General features: G+C 43.3%; 1 protein-coding gene across 3 annotated transcripts in view; it reads right to left on the reverse strand.

Annotated features, from left to right (window-relative positions):
- Positions 1-22,529, reverse strand: part of MYO1F (myosin IF) — a 1,016,322-nt gene that overhangs the window by 762,363 nt on the left and 231,430 nt on the right. The window lies entirely within an intron of this gene.

The raw sequence follows: 22,529 nt of genomic DNA on the forward strand, positions 1-22,529 counted from the left end.
GGAGTCATATGTCCCGGGTACCCAGGGTAGGACCAAGTGGTAAGTCCTGGCAGGTCTAGTAACTACACGGGTAACACCGCTGCTTCTGGAATGGTTAGAAGTCATAGACCCCTCCTTCCCGCTTGTTATATGTGCCAGGATTGGTAATGGGACTACTAAACCCCCATCCTGGTGTGTCTTCCAGGAGTATCATGGGATTACTATGTCCTCCTCCTGTGACTGCCAGAAGCGCATGGAGACGCTAAATACCTCCCCTTCTGAGCCTTTGCCTAAGGTATGGGCCCTCAAACCTTAGAGCCACAATTTAGCTACCCATAGTCACCATAGTGATCCTGCTATAAGCCATATTTTTCAGACTTTGGTGCAGGAAATGGAATACAGGATAGCGCCACCCTTCCATTTGCCAGTATTTCATTACACCATGGTGGGATAATGGAGTAAGGACACCCCCATGCTTTCGTTGGTGTTTAAAGGATCCAGAACACTACAAAGTCAGTCAGTAATGTTTGCTTATGCAATGAGCAGGACACTGGGTCAGTTGGGGCTGCTATGCAGTGGGTCAGATTTATAGGTGAATAAGTTCGTGACGCCAGTTGCAGCTTGCGCAGGTACTGTAAAAGGGCCCTTTAAGATGGTATAGCTCATGTGCTAGGTTAAGAATGCCAGAGGGGGATATTGTCTCTATATTGTGTCAACGGTGTCTCCTACATGTAGTACGGCTGGACTCCTGTATCCTGGCTCACATGCAACAAAATTGAGTGCTGTAAATAGGAGTAATGTAGGAATGATGGAATTCCACACAGAGAATAGGGTCCAACTTGTCTTTACTTGAGGTTATCTTATGCAGCTCTAGATCCATACAATATTACAGCAATAGTCTTTAGGTCCCAGCAGGTATTGGCAATATGTGGCAGGAATTATATCTATATTCTGCATCTGAACATACGCCTTTAAGAATCTGGCAGGTATCTGTCTTCTGCTCTGTCTGTATTCTGCTTGGTTTGGGCCTGACTAGCTATGGAGGTACTTATCTTCTCCTTGTATTTGGAATCTGTACTTACAGGACTGCTCGCAGGGAATGGTGGTTTCTTCCTGGAGATCTAGTAGTTCTGAAGATGGCTGCTTTCTTTGTCATCCAGCTGAGGTAAGGAACTCAGGCTGGGAAGGTTGCTTTGGGCCTCAGGTTAGGCCTGAATCCTTGGTTGGGATCCCTGTTTCTGGGAGCTCCTATTCACACAGCCTACCCCAATAGGGGGTGGCTGGTACACTGCCTAGAACTTTCTAACCTCCCTCTGAAGTAGGATCTGGGAACATTCCACTCCTCCTCAGATAGGGGGTAGTTAGCCTGGAATGGTCTATTCCAGTCTTGATATACTAACTGGCTTGGTTCTGCTACATACTGCTGCCACCTGCTGGTGTACATGAATATTACAGCATAAATACAATGCAACAGACCTGGAAAATACACATTGGGGGGAAAATGATGCAAACTTATACCAGATGACATTATGCATATACCTAACATTATGGAGCAGGGGAACAGAAGTTTAGTGACATACTTCAGGATGTTACATACCCAGTTACTTTAAGTGAAGCCGTCCTCGGCGCAAGATAGGCGGGTGAGGAGTGAGCTCTGGGTACCCAATTAATACAAAGTGCTGCGTGAATATACAAAGAAATGACATACAAAGACAAAACATTTAACGGTTTCATCGAGGTTCCTGCCCGCTAGCATAAGGTGTCCAACACACAGTTTCCTTATCTTGGTATAACCAGGTAACCTATAATACTGCACAAAGCAAACATTACTGACTGACTTTTAAGATATCGTCCACCAATATCAAAGAAAGCATGGGGGTGTCTTTACTCCGTAATCCCGCCATTATGTAATGCAAAGCCCGCAAATAGAAGGGTGGCTTTATCCTGTTTTCCCTTCCCTGCATCATAGCCTGAAGAAATTTGGCTTATAGCACGATCACTATGATGACTATGAGGAAGCTAAGTTGTGGCTCTAAGGTTTGAGGCGCCTTGCCTTAGACAAAAGGCTCAGAAGGGGAGGTATGTATCGTCTCCATGTCTTCTGGCAAGTCACAGGAGGAGGGCAGTACGTTCCCATGGATCTCCTGGAAATGAGACACCTCCGGATGGGAACAATCCGGAACATTTAACAAGAGGGAAGGAGCAGCCTAGGGCTTCTAACGATTCCCGAAGCAGCAGGGGTACCTGTGAAGTTACTGGATCTGCCTGGAATTACCACTTGGTCCTACCCTGGGTACCTATGGGTATATATCACCGGGTGTAGGCCATTAGTGTACAACGTCCGTATAATGACAGTCCGTATAAAGGGGGAAGAGAACAAGAGCTGTAAAAAGGCACACTTTAAGTAAGTTGCTACATTTTTGTTAAGTGCAATGGTAAGTGCAATCATTTGAAACAGTGCATCAAATCACATTGTGGCACCTGGAAGGATAATACACACAATGGGCAGGATACTTTAACGTTATCAAACATTTGTAAACTGGTTACATAGTACATGAGGATAAAGTGCAAGCTTTTATGTTGCAAACATGTTATAAAATAGTGCAATTTTATAAGTGCAAGGGATAGGCTCAACAATAACTTGAGTCCGTATTCCTAGAAGTGCTTAAAGTTCCTCTGCAATCTGATAAAAGTTCCTTTTGCAATTCACAGGGCAAAAGAGTTCATTGTAATCCAAAGGGTTAAAAAGTTAATAGCAGCAGGCTATCAAGTAACCTGAGAAAGGGGATAAAACATTCAACTTGGAGTTGAGGGGGTTAAAGTGCTGATGGGGGGAGTCCTAACTGACATGACCATCTGGATGAGGACAAACACTGGCAACCTGGAACAAAAACGGTTAAAAGCACAACATGCCAACAGGTCCTCACCCGTCAGGTAATCAGTCCATGTCTTCTGGATGGCTGGTACACTGCCTAGAACTTTCTAACCTCCCTCTGAAGTAGGATCTGGGAACATTCCACTCCTCCTCAGATAGGGGGTTGCTAGCCTGGAATGGTCTATTCCAGTCTAGATATACTAACTGGCTTGGTTCTGCTACATACTGCTGCCACCTGCTGGTGTACATGAATATTACAGCATAAATACAATGCAACAGACCTGGAAAATACACATTGGGGGGAAAATGATGCAAACTTATACCAGATGACATTATGCATATACCTAACATTATGGAGCAGGAGAACAAAAGTTTAGTGACATACTTCAGGATGTTACACTTAGTGCAGTATTTGGTTCACTGGTTATACCGAGAGAGGGAAACTGTTAATTAAGGACATCCTACTCATGCGGGTAGGAACCCAGGGTAGCCGTTTTATGCTTGTCTTTGTTTGTCTTTTGTGTATTTCAGGCAGCCCTTTGTATTAATTTGGGTACCCCAGAGCTCATTCCTCTTATCCCAAGCACAAGCCGAGGACTGCTTGATTCAAAGTAAGGGGGAATGTAACACCTCAGAGTTGGGTTACTGAACGCTTTTACCCCGCTACTATCTGCTAAGAGCATTAACACGGTCATTTGGTGTGATTTCGCTCATGTCATTCACAACTGTGCAGATGAAACCATTTTAAATGTGATATTTTCCTTGTAATGTTTCAGGTCTACCAGCAGGTGGCGACATCGTTGGTAGGAATAGTTTTAATGCTATGGCCATTCAGAATGGAATGTTCCTGTTCTGTTCTGCCCCCCTGCTTAAGGGAAGTGGAGTTTCCCACATCCTGCAGCAAGGGAGGAAAAACAATTTGATTTATATGCTAAAAGTGATTTTACACCTTTGATTAATTCACATGTTATGGAGTCCTTCATTGAGTGCGTTAAGAGGGATATCACGGACCTTAAGGATGGGCTACGTGGTACCCCATTAACTAAACCCTATAATACGACTGAGGAAATACATGCGTTGGAGGGGTTATCCAATAACCACGATCTCACCATAAAACCCGCGGACAAGGGCAGTGGGATCGTGGTGATGGACACATTAAAATACGTTCAGGAGATAGAACGTCCATTACAGACAGGTGATACATATGAATTATTAAAGAGGGATCCTAAGTTCGACATAGCTAAGAGGATAGAGGTGATACTAACAAAAGCTGAAAAGGAAGGGATTATAGACAAACAACTGAAAGAATTTTTGATTGTTAAGTCGCCTGTTGTCCCTTTAATATATGTATTGCCTATACAATACAAATACATAAAAGTTTAGATAACCCTCCAGGATGCCCGATTATTTCGGGGAGGGAATCTATCCTGTCCAATATTGCTATATTTTTGGACAGAGCGTTAAGGGAATTTGCTATTGGGGCAAAATCATATGTCAGGGACACAGGCGATTTTTTGGAGAAGATAGCAACAGTTAAAGTACCAGACGGCAGTATTTTGGAGTCATTTGATATAGTGTCCCTCTATACATCCATTGACCATGGAGAGGGATTGCGAGCTGTGGGTAGGGCACTAGAAGGATCTACGTATTCCGTACAGAGCAAATGCTTTCTTTTGGATCTCTTGGAACTTACATTAAGGTGCAATTATTTTGGGTTCCAGGACAGATTTTATTTGCAACGGGTGGGCGCAGCTATGGGCTCAAATGTTGTGCCCACTTACGCAAATATTTTTGTTCGTTCTTTGGAGGAGCGCCTTGTCTATGTATCTCCCCACTATAGACATGTGTTTATGTGGTGGAGGTACATAGACGACGTGTTCCTTATCTGGACTGGAACCCAAGATGCTCTATCTGAGTATTATTTGTTCCTTAACAATATGGATGAACATATCAAGTTTACATTGGTGGCATCCAGTGAAAGAGTACAATTTCTGGATACAAAGGTGTACATAAAGAATGGGCAGTTACATACAGATTTGCATGTTAAGGAAACTGATAAAAATACTCTGCTACAATTTACAAGCTGTCATCTGACTAGGATGATTAAATCGCGCCCATATAGTCAGATGTTACGTGTTAAAAGGATTGTAGATGAGGAAGAACATTTAAATAAAGCCTTGGAAAAAATGGGGGACTCCTTCCTAGAAAGGGGATATCCCTTAACATTAGTAAAGGGACATATTAATAAAGTAAAATCGATTCCTCGGGAGGAGGTGAAAAAATCATGCCCCAAGAAAAGTCCTAACCGGGTACCATTTGTATCCACATATAATGAAGACAGTTTAAAAGTGGAACATATCATTAGGAGGCACTGGGGTATACTACAGAGTGGGTACCCGAACATGTTGGCTTTTAAAGAGGCCCCACTGATGTCCTATAGAAGGACACGAAACATCAATGATAGAGTGGTGAGGACGAGTGTTCCAGAACAAGTACGCTTACGACAGACTTTTTTCAAAACTAAAAACAATGGCAGTTATCCCTGCCTGAACTGTGTAAACTGTAAATTAGAAATGAGAGGAAAGACCTCCCGGTATCTAAATACTTCAGTGAGTACAAACATAAAGAACAGGAACTTAGGTTTATGATATTTGATCATGTGGCCATGCCAAAGAGGGGGGGAGACAGGGTGTCCCTCCTAAAGAAATGTGAGCTTAGGTGGATCCATCGTTTGGATACACTTAAACCTAAAGGGTTAAACATAATTTAGGGTGACCTCAGGAATGATCAACTGAGGTATGTAGTGGATGGCCCACAAATTGCCACGACCCAGGTGTCAGGCGACACTGGAGTCATTGTATATGATACATTATGATATAAGGACTGTGAAACTTATGTATGATATATTTTTTATATTCCACAGTTACTTATTGAGAGTTGTGGACACCTATGGGAGAGATCGCTTACCCAGGTTTTATCCATTTCAGTTACCTTATAATATTAATCGTTGCCTTTATTACAGAGGGACTTTAAAGAGGACCTTTCACCTTGAAAAACATTGTGAACTAAGTATGCTGCCATGGAGAGCGGTGTCCGGGGATCTCACTGCACTTACTATTACCCCTGGGCGCTGCTCCGTTCTCCCGTTATGTCCTCCGGTATCTTCACTCACTAAGTTATAGTAGCGGGTGTCTGCCCTTGTTCTGTGGGCGTCTCCTTCTCCTAGGCTGCAGCGCTGGCCAATCGCAGCGCACAGCTCACAGCCTGGGAGGTTTTTTTCTCACAGGCTGTGAGCTGTGTGCTGCGATTGGCCAGCGCTGCAGCCTAGGAGAAGGAGACGCCCACAGGACAAGGGCAGACACCGCTACTATAACTTACAGAGCGAAGATATCGGAGAGCATAACGGGAGAACGGAGCAGCGCCCAGGGATAATAGTAAGTGCAGTGAGATCCCTCGGCGCCGCTCTCCATGGCAGCATACTTAGTTCACAATGTTTATCAAGGTGAAAGGTCCTCTTTAATATGTGAGTATATGTATGCAAATGCTTATGTGTTGAATATACCGGGAAATATTCCGGGGGGTTACATAGGTTGTGGTTAATACCAAAACTAGTATAGTCCTCAATAAATATAGGTAACGATTATAATGATTGTGTAACTCAGGCTGGGGTCAGTACAAGGTTTTTACTGCTGCCTTTAGTGAATACAGCGCTTTGATGTGTGGATCCAATATAGATAATGTTAGGTGACATGAAGGTGTTGCACGATGTAATGCTGATGGTTGACCAGGTTTCCACATATGGTAACTTTGGTGCTCATTCGGTGTTCGCCCTGTTATACACATAGGATGCAGGGCGGGAGGCTGAGTCAGGCATCCGCATGTTGCGACATTGGCCCGCCCTGAGTGTCGGGTTTGTGAGGCACTGCGGTGCGATGGCAGCACAGGCGTAGTAAGCAGAGAGACAGGCCGAGTTGGGGGAATGCTCCATCTTTAACATAGGGCTGTGAGAGTACGTTGCGAGACTGGCCTGCCTCTAGCACCGGGTGATGATGCACAACGGTATGAGGGCAGCGCAGGCGCAGTATACAGAGAGACACGCCAAGTTGAGGGAACGCTCCATCTTTGATATAGTGCCGTGAGAGCATAAGGTAACAGAAATGTATGGATTCCTGTGTTGCGGTTTTCTTACAGGTGTGAATTGTGTTTGAGCAAGCCATGGATGTTTTAACCACTATCACAATTTGGGGAAACATGAGTATATATTACATGAAGCACTATGAAATTGAAGATAATCACGGAAATGTGATGCACTATTAGTGTTGAGCGCGAATATTCGAATATCAAATTTTTTTTGCGAATATCGGCACTTCGCTAATTCGCGACTATTTCGAATATAGTGCTATAAATTCTATATTTGGAATATTCGTTTTTTTTTTTTTTTTTTTTTCTTTCCCACTTCCCAAAAGTAGTTCTTACCTGTCCTTAGGATCCCTGGCTTCCTGGCTGCTCCAGTCAGTGCCCGTTGCCGCTTCTGCCGACTTCCGTGCTCATGGAGCATCCCCATCACCATGGGAACGTCTCCATACTAGAATGTACTGTCGGATTTGAGAATTACGTTGAAATCGCAATGCGATTAATATAACTTGAATTAATCGCATTGCGATTTCAACTTAGCACTGCTATATTCCATATTCGTTAATTCTAGCCTAATATGGAATATAGCAGTGCTAAGTTGTAATCGCAATGCGATTAATATAACTTGAATTAATCGCATTGCGATTTCAACTTAGACCTGGTTTACTATGGTTGGCTTGGTAGAATTAGCGAATATGACGAATGTATTCATCATATTCCTCAAAACGAAGATAACAAAGTATTCTCCATCTTCGTTTTAGCTACCTATTCGTCAACTTTGCTAATAGAGACAGCTGTGTTTAATTCGCTATGCGATTATATTACTTTGCTTTTTTTTTTCATATATAGAATAATTATAATAATTAGCAAGTATTATAATAATTATAAATATTCTATTTATTTTTTTAAAAAGCTAAGTAATATAATCGCATAGGGAATTAAACACAGCTGTCTCTATAGTCAACTTTCCTATTTGATTGCTAGAATTAGCGAAGTTGACGAATATGGAACAAAAAGATGGAGAATACTTTGTTATCTTCGTTATCTTCGTTTTGAGGAATATGACGAATACATTCGTCATATTCGCTAATTCTACCAAGCCAACTATAGTAAACCAGGTCTAAGTTGAAATCGCAATGCGATTAATTCAAGTTATATTAATCGCATTTTTAAATAAATAGAATAATTATAATACTTGATTATTATAATTATTCTATTTATTTTTAAAAAAAGCTAAGTAATATAATCGCATAGCGAATTAAACACAGCTGTCTCTATAGTCAACTTTCCTATTTGATTGCTAGAATTAGCGAAGTTGACGAATATGGAACAAAAAGATGGAGAATACTTTGTTATCTTCGTTATCTTCGTTTTGAGGAATATGACGAATACATTCGTCATATTCGCTAATTCTACCAAGCCAACTATAGTAAACCAGGTCTAAGTTGAAATCGCAATGCGATTAATTCAAGTTATATTAATCGCATTTTTAAATAAATAGAATAATTATAATACTTGATTATTATAATTATTCTATTTATTTTTAAAAAAAGCTAAGTAATATAATCGCATAGCGAATTAAACACAGCTGTCTCTATAGTCAACTTTCCTATTTGATTGCTAGAATTAGCGAAGTTGACGAATAGGTAGCTAAAACGAAGATGGAGAATACATCATCTTCGCTGATTCTAATGTAGATATCAAACCAATAGGAAAGTTGCCTTAAGTTAAAATCACAATACGCGATTATTTAAATTGCATATTAATCGCGACAACTTGAATAATGACGAATATTCGATTTTGACGAATATGAGACGAATATTTGCGAATTTCGTCGAAATCGAATATGGCACCTCCCGCTCATCACTATGCACTATACCTGAGAGTATTGGATGGCTACACTATGAATTGTCACAAGAGAATAAATAGTTTTTTATGGAGTTTTTATATGCACAAGTATGTAATTAAACAGGAAATTAGCACAGATTACTTCCTGAAATGTTTCTATATATGCAGACTTCTTTCACATATATGTTTCACTTGGCTTGATAATGGCTCTGTGAGAGAGCTGAAACGTTGCCTGTTTCAACATGTGTTGAATAAATATTGTATTTTTTCACTTTTTATCCAAGGAGTGCTTGGACCCCAGGACCAAGGGGAAAACGCTGGCACTTTAATCACTTGAAGCTAGGAGTGCTGCCCTGCCATTTTCTGGATATATATATAATTTTATTTCAAGACACGGAGGCTCCTATTGCTTTAACTCTCTTTACTGACAACCACAGGAGCAAAGAAAAAACATCCTGAGATTAGCATATCACAATGGCAACAGGCCCTTCCCTTATAGCCCCTATATAGTGTCCATGCAATAGGAAATCCTCCTCTTTCTTTGCTGCTGCCACAGATGAGTATACATGTTTTTGTTCCTCACTGTTAGCCATTACTGTGTATTCACCTTATTTGCTGTCCCCATTCTTCCTCTGGGGTTTGGGGGCTTGTATATTTTCTTTTCTCCCTAGGTTATCCACCATTCACTTTTTATCTCCGGAGGCTCTCCCTCCCTTAGGTTTTTCCCCCAGCTCCTTTTGCCGTTTTTTTCCCCTGGAGAGGGGAGTTTTTTCTACCCTTGCGCTGTGCCCTACCAGTTTCCTCCGCCTCTGTCCTCCACTTACCTACAGCGGGCGGGCATTCGACCACCCGTTCATCACCGCTGCCGTGGTCTCGCGAGACTTCAGCTGCCATTGCGAGTTTTTGGCACCCATCTTGGAACACGCTCCTCCTTTCGCAGCGCTGGCATCTTCTTTATTCGGCCACACTCCTCTTCCGGCCCACTCTCCTTCCTTGCGCCGTCTTCTTTTTTGCGCCCTTTTTTTCACGCGCTCCCTTCTCTCCTTCGGCCGCGCCCATCCGCTTCCGATCCTTAGTATTCCATGCGATTGGCAGCCCCTTCATTCGGCTCCTGTCTTCCGCCCTTGCTAGTGTGGGTTACTCACCTTACTGGCTTTAGTCTATTGTGGCCATATAGTTATTATACTTTAGCTAGACTGCTTCCCTTACAGGATAGGTCGATTCTGTATTTGCAGACTTCTTTCTTGTGATACAGATCCTTCCACCATGTCCCAGCAAGGTATGCCCTCCAGACTCTGATATGGGGGCCCATTCCCCTTGCCATAATCCCCCTCCATGCTCCAGAGGAGTTTGATCCCTTTTAGACCTATCCCAGGCGGACGCTTTCCAGCGCTCTATCTCAGACGCTATTTGTGTCCCAGACCCTATCTAGGTCCATCTCTGACGCCCTGAGAGCGCAACCTTCCACATCCAGGGAGCTCCCTCATGCCTCCAGAAACCCCTCGAATGGTGTGTCTTTTGCCACCTTTGATAGCGCGCCTACGATGCACAAAAGAGCCTTCCCACGCCAGGCAGAAAAGGCGCGGAACCGGAAATGTGACGAAGTCAGCTCTGATGAGGAGGCTAGAGCAGATGATCTGGACATGTCAGGGGAAGAATTTTCAGGTATGTCCGACAGGCATTCCACCCCAGCCCCTTCTGGTGTCGCTGGGGGAGTCACCTTACCTGAGTCCACGGCCTCCACCTCGGCTCATTTAACGGATCCTTCTGGTAAGCCGCTTTTCGATCCTGATATTCTCCACCACCCTAGATCCGCAGAGTGGCTCCCGGTGGACTATGTGGCACAATATTTAGAGTCACGTGTGCGCTGCCCTCTTAGTAAAGAGGCGTGCAATAAGTTAAGAGCTGAGTGCCCGAGGCCCCTCATAGCTAATAAGGTTTGCGACACCCCTGTTGTCAACCCCAAAATGACCAAATTTTTATCCAGATCAGATTGGAACCCCCGTAAGGGTTTGGAGTTGGCCCTTAAGGCCTGCCAGGATAAACTCCTGGACATTTTCGGGCCTTTAGCCAAGATATTTGATTTGGCTGAAACCGTCAGAGTGGGAGATGAACAAGTGGATCCGGAAGAACTCCGGGGCTGGATCCAGCGTGCCATATGCATTGCTGCAAACGTGAACGCCTCACTTTCTATTGAAAGGCGCAAAGCCATCTTATTCAAAATAGAACCCAAGTTAGCCAATTTAGCTCTCTCTGAGGCTCTCTGGAACAAGGCCCAGTCCTCAATGAAAAGAATGTTTCAGAGCAGTGTTTCCACCAGGGCTGGCAGTTCTAGGGGCCATCTTTCCGGCCGCTCCACCTTCCAGACCCGAGGCTCGGGTCGAGGCTCCTACACCCATAGATCCTTTCCCCAGAGGACCGCCTTCCAGGAGGCCAGGCAACCGTCAAGTTTCTTCCCCTCCAGAGGCGCACCAGGCCGGTTCAGAGGTTATAGAGGAACCACCAACTCACGACGACCCTTTGGTAAGTGCCATACCTCTAATTTCTTCTCAAGTTTGTGTAGGGGCCAGACTCCGACATTTTTCTCATGCTTGGACAAGCATCACCACGGACCGCTGGGTCCTGACCACGATCCTCGGTTTCCACATAGAGTTAGTGCATTTGCCGCACCGCTTACCTTCCCCCCACCCTCAAGTCCTCTCCGTAGTCATCCAACATTGCATAGACAGGGAACTGTCGGACCTCTTCTTAAAAGAGGCAATCGAATGGGCTCCAGACCCACACTCTGGCGTTCTCAACAACATCTTCCTGGTACAGAAGAAGGGAGGTCAGATGCAACCCGTCATCAACCTCCGACCTTTAAACAGGTTTGTCCGCTATCAACACTTCAAAATGGAGGGCATCCACCTTCTCAGAGACCTCCTGTTACGCGGGGATTGGATGGTGAAGCTCGACCTCAAGGACGCGTACCTCACGGTTCCGGTTTCGGAGTCCTCCAGAGACCTCCTTCACTTCCGTTGGAAAGGGGAGATTTGGCGCTTCACATGCTTACCTTTCGGCCTTTCATCTGCCCCGTGGTGCTTCACCAAGTTGATGCGCCCAGCTATGAGATGGCTCCGCAGCCGAGGAGTGCGACTGATTATCTATCTGGACGACATCCTTCTGTTGGCTCAGGATCCCACCATGCTTCTCAGACATTTGAATTTGACAATGACTCTCCTCCTTTGCCTAGGTTTTCTCATCAATCAAGAAAAGTCGGTGCTGGTTCCATCCCAGACCATGGAATTTCTCGGGTTTTCGGTAGACTCCTTCCTGGAGACCCTAAGTCTACCTCTGACAAAGATTCGAGCAATCCGCAAGGAGTTACTCAGAACTCTGTCTATGTCGCAACTGTCACTTCGGCACCTGGCCCGGATCATCGGCCTCCTCTCATCATCCATCCAAGCGGTGTTTCCGGCTCCACTCCATTACCGGGCCATACAACGCCTGAAGACTGCCCATCTCAACTCCAGGGCCTCGTATGCAGACCTAATATCGTTGGATGAGGAGACCAGAGACGAATTAACATGGTGGATACACAATCTCTCAGCGTGGAATGGAAAGGCTAACTGCGGCCCGCGTCCAGACTTCACGGTGGACTCGGACGCCAGCCTTCACGGCTGGGGCGCTTTGCGACGGAGTGACCACCGGAGGGCGTTTGTCAGAGGATGAGTCCAGACTCCACATAAACGCAGTAAACCTAAGATCCCTTGTGACACTGACAAGTCAAGGACGTGAGATATCAGCGTCACATATCATTTAAATTTGCCTCTTATCTAGGGCATAATAAAATATGAACACTTGTTAGAGGCTGAAAGGGGTTTTGAACTCAGAAAGCCTGGACATGAGACAACAGCATTACCACTGAGCTACCAGCTGGTCTTGGATGAGCTTGGGCTTTTTCTTCATCTATGTGATGTAGCATTCAAAACCACAGTAAACCTAAAATCCTTTGTTCCCTTTCTTACCTCTGAGCTATCAGCTATGCTCTCATAACACTGTAATGTGTTAGCTTATAGCATTTTAGGCACAGAGCTATAAGCTCAGCAATAGACATACTTTGGTTGTGTGATTTAGCATACAAATACATAATATATATCTATAACTCATTCTCACTTTGAGCCTGACCTATGAAGAGCATAAGTCAAACTCAGATATGAGAGTCAGGTGTCAGGGTCAGGTATCAGGTGTCAGGGTCAGGTGTCAGGGTCAGGTATCAGGGTCAGGTGTCAGGGTCAGGTGTCAGGGGTCAGAGTCAGGTGTCAGAGTCAGGTGTCAGGGTCAGGTGTCAGAGTCAGGTGTCAGGGTCAGGTGTCACGGTCAGGTGTCAGGGTCAGGTGTCACATTGGCATTATTATTTTGATACTTGACTATGATATCTGACCATGTCCTAAAATGAACACTGTACAACTGACAATGTAGCAGGGTGTAAGAGCTCAATAGTAATGCATTTTCATGAGAAATTTTCATGCTCTGGATGTAAACAAGAATGTTTTCATTCGATAATAGCAAGTGGAGGTCTTATGAAAAGAGAGTGAAAAAAAAAAGGAATCTGTCCTCTATGGATAAGCTTAATTTGCAAAAAATCTTAATTTGTTCAGATTTCCTAAACTAAACAAATATATATTTTTGTACAGTGTTAACCAGAAATTATAACATGAAAAAGGATTAAGATTCCACAGTGGTTGATACCTTTTAATGACTCATTGAAAAGATAACAAAATTGCAAGCTTTCAAGGCTACTTGGACATTTTCGTCAGGGGTCTCTTAAAGGGGTTCTCCAGGAATTAGGAAAATTAAAATACTTAAATATTACTTTATTAAAAATATATTCCAAAATACCTTTAATTAATTATAATGTTTTTTTTTTCTCTATGCAGCAATCACTAGGAGAAATAAAATGCCCGCCATCCTATTAGTACACAAAAAACCTGTCACAGGGAAGCAAACCAGGCTGGTGCAGTGAGCTGCATTTATATTAATATAAGCAGATATATAACGCGAGTTTGACCGCGACGCGTGGTTGATTAAGTGTGGTTGTGTAAGTGTGTGACTTAAGATTAAGTGAGGGAGTATCTGAGAGCTAAATAATTTGTGGACATTGATGAGTGGCTGTGTTTGACTGTATTTTGTGCTGTGATAACACTTTTTTTTTTCTTTCTCCAGGGGTTGCACAGGTGAGCAATTAGGGTGTGGCTGTTTAATTAGGGTGTGGCTGTCTAATTAGGAGACTTTAAAAACTCAGCAGTAAGAACAGCACAGCCTTTTTGATTCCAGAGGGGAAGCAAACCAGGCTGGTGCAGTGAGCTGCATTTATATTAATATAAGCAGATATATAACGCGAGTTTGACCGCGACGCGTGGTTGATTAAGTGTGGTTGTGTAAGTGTGTGACTTAAGATTAAGTGAGGGAGTATCTGAGAGCTAAATAATTTGTGGACATTGATGAGTGGCTGTGTTTGACTGTATTTTGTGCTGTGATAACACTTTTTTTTTTCTTTCTCCAGGGGTTGCACAGGTGAGCAATTAGGGTGTGGCTGTTTAATTAGGGTGTGGCTGTCTAATTAGGAGACTTTAAAAGCTCAGCAGTAAGAACAGCACAGCCTTTTTGATTCCAGAGGGGAAGCAAACCAGGCTGGTGCAGTGAGCTGCATTTATATTAATATAAGCAGATATATAACGCGAGTTTGACCGCGACGCGTGGTTGATTAAGTGTGGTTGTGTAAGTGTGTGACTTAAGATTAAGTGAGGGAGTATCTGAGAGCTAAATAATTTGTGGACATTGATGAGTGGCTGTGTTTGACTGTATTTTGTGCTGTGATAACACTTTTTTTTTTCTTTCTCCAGGGGTTGCACAGGTGAGCAATTAGGGTGTGGCTGTTTAATTAGGGTGTGGCTGTCTAATTAGGAGACTTTAAAAACTCAGCAGTAAGAACAGCACAGCCTTTTTGATTCCAGAGGGGAAGCAAACCAGGCTGGTGCAGTGAGCTGCATTTATATTAATATAAGCAGATATATAACGCGAGTTTGACCGCGACGCGTGGTTGATTAAGTGTGGTTGTGTAAGTGTGTGACTTAAGATTAAGTGAGGGAGTATCTGAGAGCTAAATAATTTGTGGACATTGATGAGTGGCTGTGTTTGACTGTATTTTGTGCTGTGATAACACTTTTTTTTTTCTTTCTCCAGGGGTTGCACAGGTGAGCAATTAGGGTGTGGCTGTTTAATTAGGGTGTGGCTGTCTAATTAGGAGACTTTAAAAACTCAGCAGTAAGAACAGCACAGCCTTTTTGATTCCAGAGGGGAAGCAAACCAGGCTGGTGCAGTGAGCTGCATTTATATTAATATAAGCAGATATATAACGCGAGTTTGACCGCGACGCGTGGTTGATTAAGTGTGGTTGTGTAAGTGTGTGACTTAAGATTAAGTGAGGGAGTATCTGAGAGCTAAATTATTTGTGGACATTGATGAGTGGCTGTGTTTGACTGTATTTTGTGCTGTGATAACACTTTTTTTTTTCTTTCTCCAGGGGTTGCACAGGTGAGCAATTAGGGTGTGGCTGTTTAATTAGGGTGTGGCTGTCTAATTAGGAGACTTTAAAAACTCAGCAGTAAGAACAGCACAGCCTTTTTGATTCCAGAGGGGAAGCAAACCAGGCTGGTGCAGTGAGCTGCATTTATATTAATATAAGCAGATATATAACGCGAGTTTGACCGCGACGCGTGGTTGATTAAGTGTGGTTGTGTAAGTGTGTGACTTAAGATTAAGTGAGGGAGTATCTGAGAGCTAAATAATTTGTGGACATTGATGAGTGGCTGTGTTTGACTGTATTTTGTGCTGTGATAACACTTTTTTTTTTCTTTCTCCAGGGGTTGCACAGGTGAGCAATTAGGGTGTGGCTGTTTAATTAGGGTGTGGCTGTCTAATTAGGAGACTTTAAAAACTCAGCAGTAAGAACAGCACAGCCTTTTTGATTCCAGAGGGGAAGCAAACCAGGCTGGTGCAGTGAGCTGCATTTATATTAATATAAGCAGATATATAACGCGAGTTTGACCGCGACGCGTGGTTGATTAAGTGTGGTTGTGTAAGTGTGTGACTTAAGATTAAGTGACTTTAGATTCAGGGACTTCAGAGGGGGACTGCAATTAGCCTGTATATTATTACTACATTGTATTGTATTTTTTTCTTTTGTGGTGTAATCCCCATTTAGTATGTGTTGCACAATTGACAACGCAGTCCAGTGCACATCTTGCATGATGTATGCAGTCCTGGAACAGCCGTTCCAGGGTGAATTTCTTTGTTCAAGATGTGAGCAAATTACCCGTTTGGAATCGCTAATCGAGTCTCTAAATGGGCAAGTTGCAACACTGAGAGGCATTGACAATTTGCAAAAAAGTTTGCTTCTCACCGAGCAAGCACTCTTTGGGGTAGATGAGGGAGAGGGTGACAGAGAGGAGGCTGAGGAAAGTGAGGTAGCTAGCTGGGTAACATTTAGAAAGCGGGGTAGAGGGAAGAGTGCCAGGGAGGCTAGCCCTGATCTGACACACCCCAACAAGTTTGCACGTTTGGCAGATGAGGGGGATGTCAGTCCAGGGACGGCACTGCCGCAGCCGGACACTTCCTCTGCCAGTCAGGGGAATGTCAGCTCCGGTAAGCAGGGGACCAGGAGAGCAGGGCAGGCCAGACAGGTGCTGGTAGTGGGAGACTCAATTATTAGGGGAACAGATAGGGAAATCTGTCACAAAGACCGTGATCGCCGAACAGTGTGCTGTCTTCCTGGCGCTAGAGTTCGACATATCGCGGATCGGGTTGACAGATTACTGGGAGGGGCTGGAGAAGATCCAGCGGTCATGGTCCATATCGGAACCAATGACAAAGTTAGGGGTAGGTGGAGAGTCCTTAAAAATGATTTCAGGGATTTAGGGCAAAAGCTTAGGGCAAGGACCTCAAAGGTAGTATTTTCCGAAATACTACCGGTACCACGGGCCACACAAGAAAGGCAGCGGGAGATTAGGGAAATTAACAAGTGGCTCAGGAACTGGTGTAGGATGGAGGGGTTTGGGTTCCTGGAGAACTGGGCCGACTTCGCTGTCGGCTACAGCCTCTATCGTAGGGACGGGCTGCACCTCAATGGGGAAGGAGCAGCTGTGTTGGGGAAGAAGATGGCTAGAAGGTTGGAGGAGTGTTTAAACTAGGGACTGGGGGGGAGGGTAATTACACTATAGAAGGGGAAGATAGTGCAGATAGAGACCGGGGGCAAGGTAGTGGGACTGGGGGAGAAATGGAAGGAGGGACAAGAACAGTTCAGAAGGAAAGGTGTAGGGTAAAAAATATACATAAACCTCTCATATGTATGTATACTAATGCCAGAAGTCTGACTAATAAAACTGGAGAACTGGAATTAGTGATGTGTGAGGAGGACTATGACATAGTGGGAATAACTGAGACATGGCTGGATGATAGCTATGACTGGGCAGTTAATGTACAAGGTTACAGTCTGTTCAGAAAGGATCGTCAAAACCGGAGAGGTGGAGGGGTCTGCCTTTATGTAAAATCTTGTCTAAAGCCCACACTCCGTGAAGATATAAGTGAGGGACATGAACATGTGGAGTCACTGTGGGTAGAGATACATGGAGCTAAAAACAACAATAAATTACTAATAGGAGTCTACTATAAACCACCTAATATACCAGAGTCCACAGAAAATCTACTACTAAACGAGATAGACAAGGCGGCAAATCATAATGAGGTGGTTATTATGGGGGACTTCAACTACCCAGATATAGACTGGGAAACTGAAACTTGTATATCTCATAAAGGAAACAGATTCTTGGCAATAACCAAAGACCATTATCTCTCCCAACTGGTTCAGGACCCGACTAGAGGGACGGCCATACTGGACTTAATATTAACCAATAGACCTGACAGAACAACAGACGTGCAGGTTGGGGGACACCTGGGAAATAGTGACCATAAAGTAATAACCTTCCAATTATCATTCAAAAGAGCGTTTCTACAGGGAGAAACAAAAATACCAAACTTCAAAAAAGCTAAATTTAGCCAACTAAGAGAGGCCATAGGCCTAACTAACTGGGACAAAGTCCTCAAAAATAAAAATACAGCCAAAAAATGGGATATCTTTAAAAACATCCTAAAATCTCATTGTGAGAGGTACATACCGTATGGGAATAAAAGGTTAAGGAACAAAAAGAAACCAATGTGGATAAACAGAACTGTAAAGAAAGCAATAAATGACAAAAAGAAAGCATATAAAACCCTAAAACAGGAGGGTAGCACGGAAGCACTGAAAAACTATAAGGAAAAAAACAGAACATGTAAAAAACAAATAAAAGCGGCCAAACTAGAGACCGAGAGATTAATTGCCAAACAGAGTAAAACTAACCCTAAAATGTTCTTCAATTATATAAATGTTAAAAAGTATAAATCTGAAGGTGTCGGCCCTTTAAAGAGTAATGAGGGGGGAGTCGCAGAGAGCGACGAGGAGAAAGCAAAGCTGTTAAATATTTTTTTCTCCAATGTATTCACTGAGGAAAATAAACTGTCAGATGAAATGCTGAATGCTGAAATAAATTCGCCATTAAAAGTGTCCTGTCTGACCCAGGAAGAAGTACAACAGCGACTTAAAAAAATCAAAATAGACAAATCGCCAGGACCGGATGGCATACACCCCCGTATCCTAAGGGAATTAAGTAATGTCATAGCCAGACCCTTATTTCTGATATTTGCGGACTCTGTACTGACAGGGAATGTCCCACAGGATTGGCGCATGGCAAATGTGGTGCCAATATTCAAAAAGGGTCCAAAAACAGAGCCTGGAAACTATAGGCCGGTAAGTTTAACATCTGTTGTGGGTAAACTGTTTGAAGGTTTTCTGAGAGATGCTATGTTAGAGCATCTTATGGGAAATAAGCAAATAACGCCATATCAGCATGGCTTCGTGAGGGATCGGTCATGTCAAACTAATTTAATCAGTTTCTATGAGGAGGTAAGTACTAGACTTGACAGCGGCAAATCAATGGATGTCGTGTATCTGGACTTCTCCAAAGCATTTGACACTGTACCTCATAAAAGGTTAGTATATAAAATGAGAATGCTCGGACTCGGAGAAAACGTCTGTAAGTGGGTAAGTAACTGGCTCAATGATAGAAAGCAGAGGGTGGTTATTAACGGTACATACTCAGATTGGGTCACTGTCACTAGTGGAGTACCTCAGGGGTCAGTATTGGGCCCTATTCTCTTCAATATATTTATTAATGATCTTGTAGACGGCTTGCATAGTAAAATATCAATTTTCGCAGATGACACTAAACTGTGTAAAGTAATTAACACTGAAGAGGACAGTATACTACTACAGAGGGATCTGGATAGATTGGAGGCTTGGGCAGATAAGTGGCAGATGAGGTTTAACACTGAGAAATGTAAAGTTATGCACATGGGAAGGAATAATGCAAGTCACCCGTACATACTAAATGGTAAAACACTCGGTAACACTGACATGGAAAAGGATCTAGGAATTTTAATAAACAGCAAACTAAGCTGCAAAAAACAGTGTCAGGCAGCGGCTGCCAAGGCCAATAAGATAATGGGTTGCATCAAAAGGGGCATAGATGCCCGTGATGAGAACATATTCCTACTACTTTACAAATCACTGGTCAGACCACACATGGAGTACTGTGTACAGTTCTGGGCTCCTGTAAACAAGGCAGACATAGCAGAGCTGGAGAGGGTCCAGAGGAGGGCAACTAAAGTAATAACTGGAATGGGGCAACTACAGTACCCTGAAAGATTATCAAAATTAGGGTTATTCACGTTAGAAAAAAGACGACTGAGGGGAGATCTAATTACTATGTATAAATATATCAGGGGGCAGTACAGAGATCTATCCCATCATCTATTTATCCCCAGGACTGTGACTGTGACGAGGGGACATCCTCTGCGTTTGGAGGAAAGAAGGTTTGTACACAAACATAGAAAAGGGTTCTTTACGGTAAGAGCAGTGAGACTATGGAACTCTCTGCCTGAGGAGGTGGTGATGGTGAGTACAATAAAGGAATTCAAGAGGGGCCTGGATGTATTTCTGGAGTGTAATAATATTACAGGCTATAGCTACTAGAGAGGGGTCGTTGATCCAGGGAGTTATTCTGATTGCCTGATTGGAGTCGGGAAGGAATTTTTTATTCCCCTAAAGTGAGGAAAATTGGCTTCTACCTCACAGGGTTTTTTTTGCCTTCCTCTGGATCAACTTGTAGGATGACAGGCCGAACTGGATGGACAAATGTCTTTTTTCGGCCTTATGTACTATGTTACTATGTTACTATGTTACACAGCAGGACATGTTACTTTACAACACTGAGCTAAAGAGCTGCATCATCCTCCTCTCTGCTCTGCTTGTCAGGGATTATGATCTGAATACTACTTATAAGGCCTCATGCACACGACCGTTGTTATATTCTGTGTCCGTTGTTCCGTTTTTCGTGATTTTCTGCAGACCCATTGACTTTCAATGGGTCCGTTGAAAACTCGGCTAATGCACCGTTTGTCATCCGCGTCATTGATCCGTGGTTCCAGTCCGTCAAAAAAATATAACCTGTATTTTTTTCACGGAAAACAGTTTGCGGACCCATTCAAGTCAATGGGACCGTGAAAAAACACGGAGGCACACAAGATTGTCACCCGCGTCCGCACGTCCGAGTCTTTTTTTCCTACCATTTGCATGGCAAACTTGACTTAGACTTTTTTTTACTTTCCTTTATGTCTGGTGGTCCTCCAAAAATCAAGGAAGACACACGAAAAAAAAAAAAGGAAACGGATCACGGAACAACGGAACCCCATTTTGCGGAACGGAACACGGTCGTGTGCATGAGGTCTAAGATCTTCAGCTGAATCTCTGTGGGAATGGAGTTCATGAGACATAAAGTTCCGAGAGGAGAGTGGAGGTGTGGATAATGGGCAGTAGCACTTGTGGGAAATCTCCATTACCACAGTCTGTCCTGTCCATCCTCTCTGTATTTCATGTCTCCTTATGAACTCAATTCCTACAGAGATTCAACTGAAGTTCTTTTCAGCTGTATTCAGGATCATAATCCCTGAAAAGTAAGAGAGGGGATGATGTCACTGTTGTGAGGTAACTTGTCCTGTGTCTGATTAGAACAGGTTTCTTATGTACTAATAGGACAGTGGTCATTTTATTTCACCTGATGATTGCTCCCCAGACAAAATAAGCCATTATAACTAATGAAAGTTATTTGGGAATATATTTATAATAAACCAATATTTAAGTATTTTCATTTCCCGGAGAACCCCTTTAAAACAGTGTCTGAAGCTTGCCATTAAGGGTCCATTCGCACGTCCGTTATAACACTCCGTTTCCGTTCCAATTTAAATCGGAACATTTTTTCGGATCCATTAATTTCAATTGCCTCTGTAAAAATGCGGACACCAATCATAGTGCTGTCCGAATCACGGAATCCCTTCCGTTTTCCTATTTTCGAGTATGCGGATCCTGAAAAAAAATTAAGCTTGTCCTACTTTCTGTCCGTTTTTCGGGTCCGTTGTCCATTCAAGTCAATGGATCCGCATAAATGCGGATGACATGCACAAAACCATCCGAATGTCATCCGATTTTGCGGATCCGTTGACAGGAAAATGGATGGAAAAACAAAAAACAAAAAAAACGGAATAACGGAAACACGGAACGATTCGGAAGCACTTTAGTAAAAAAAACGGAAGGAAAAACGGATCTGCAAAAAAAGGAACGTTTATCTGGAAAGGTAAAAATACTGACGTGTGAATGGACCCTAAAAGGCATCAACCACTGAGGATTCTCAAACCTATTTCAAATTTCCTATACTCTTAGTAGTTCCCCTTATGAAAGGGGTTTTCTGGGATTTTAATATTGATGACCTATCCTCAGAATAAGTCATCTATATTTTATATCCCAGAAAACCCCTGTAACGGACCGTTTCAGCAGACAAGGGGTTAAAATCGGTTTAGGCGATGTGCCCCTTTCTGAGAGACAGGCACAGCTACTGCAGAACACCAACTCCCGAACTGGATACAAAATAGCACTCCAAACTGGAACCTCACGAATAGCTGCTAGCAGACGAACAGGAATCAGCTTACACTCCTGGCAATCAGTCTCTAACAGCATACAGCGGATCCCCCAATAACGAGACAAGGCTCCGTGTTGAGGGTCAAGCAGTGGTCTGAGGTGCTGGCACACCCAGCCTGGTTTTTATTACAGTTGTTTGCAAATACAGGTCCGCCCACAGGGAGGTATAAAACAACCCAGCCCATCTGGTGTACACGCCCCTAGGGGACCAGAATGAAGACTGTGACATAGGACAGATATATAGCACTGTAGGATACACAGAGACAATACATCCCCACAATGCATCATGGTTTCCTCCTCTCTGCCCTGGAGACACCCGAGGCGTAATCCAATTATCTCTCAAGACAAAGAGAAGTCACTAATACACATGTGCAGACAACAGGACAGACATCACCATTTAAACACACAATGGGACAATGGCACAATAGAAACACACCCAGCATATTCCTCCCAAGCTGACAAGTTACACTTATTATAAATTGTTACAACTCTGTGAGTTTACATTGGCCATACATATAACTTACA

Source organism: Bufo bufo, chromosome 2 (assembly GCF_905171765.1).
Source record: "Bufo bufo chromosome 2, aBufBuf1.1, whole genome shotgun sequence".
In the NCBI taxonomy this organism is placed as follows: domain Eukaryota; kingdom Metazoa; phylum Chordata; class Amphibia; order Anura; family Bufonidae; genus Bufo; species Bufo bufo.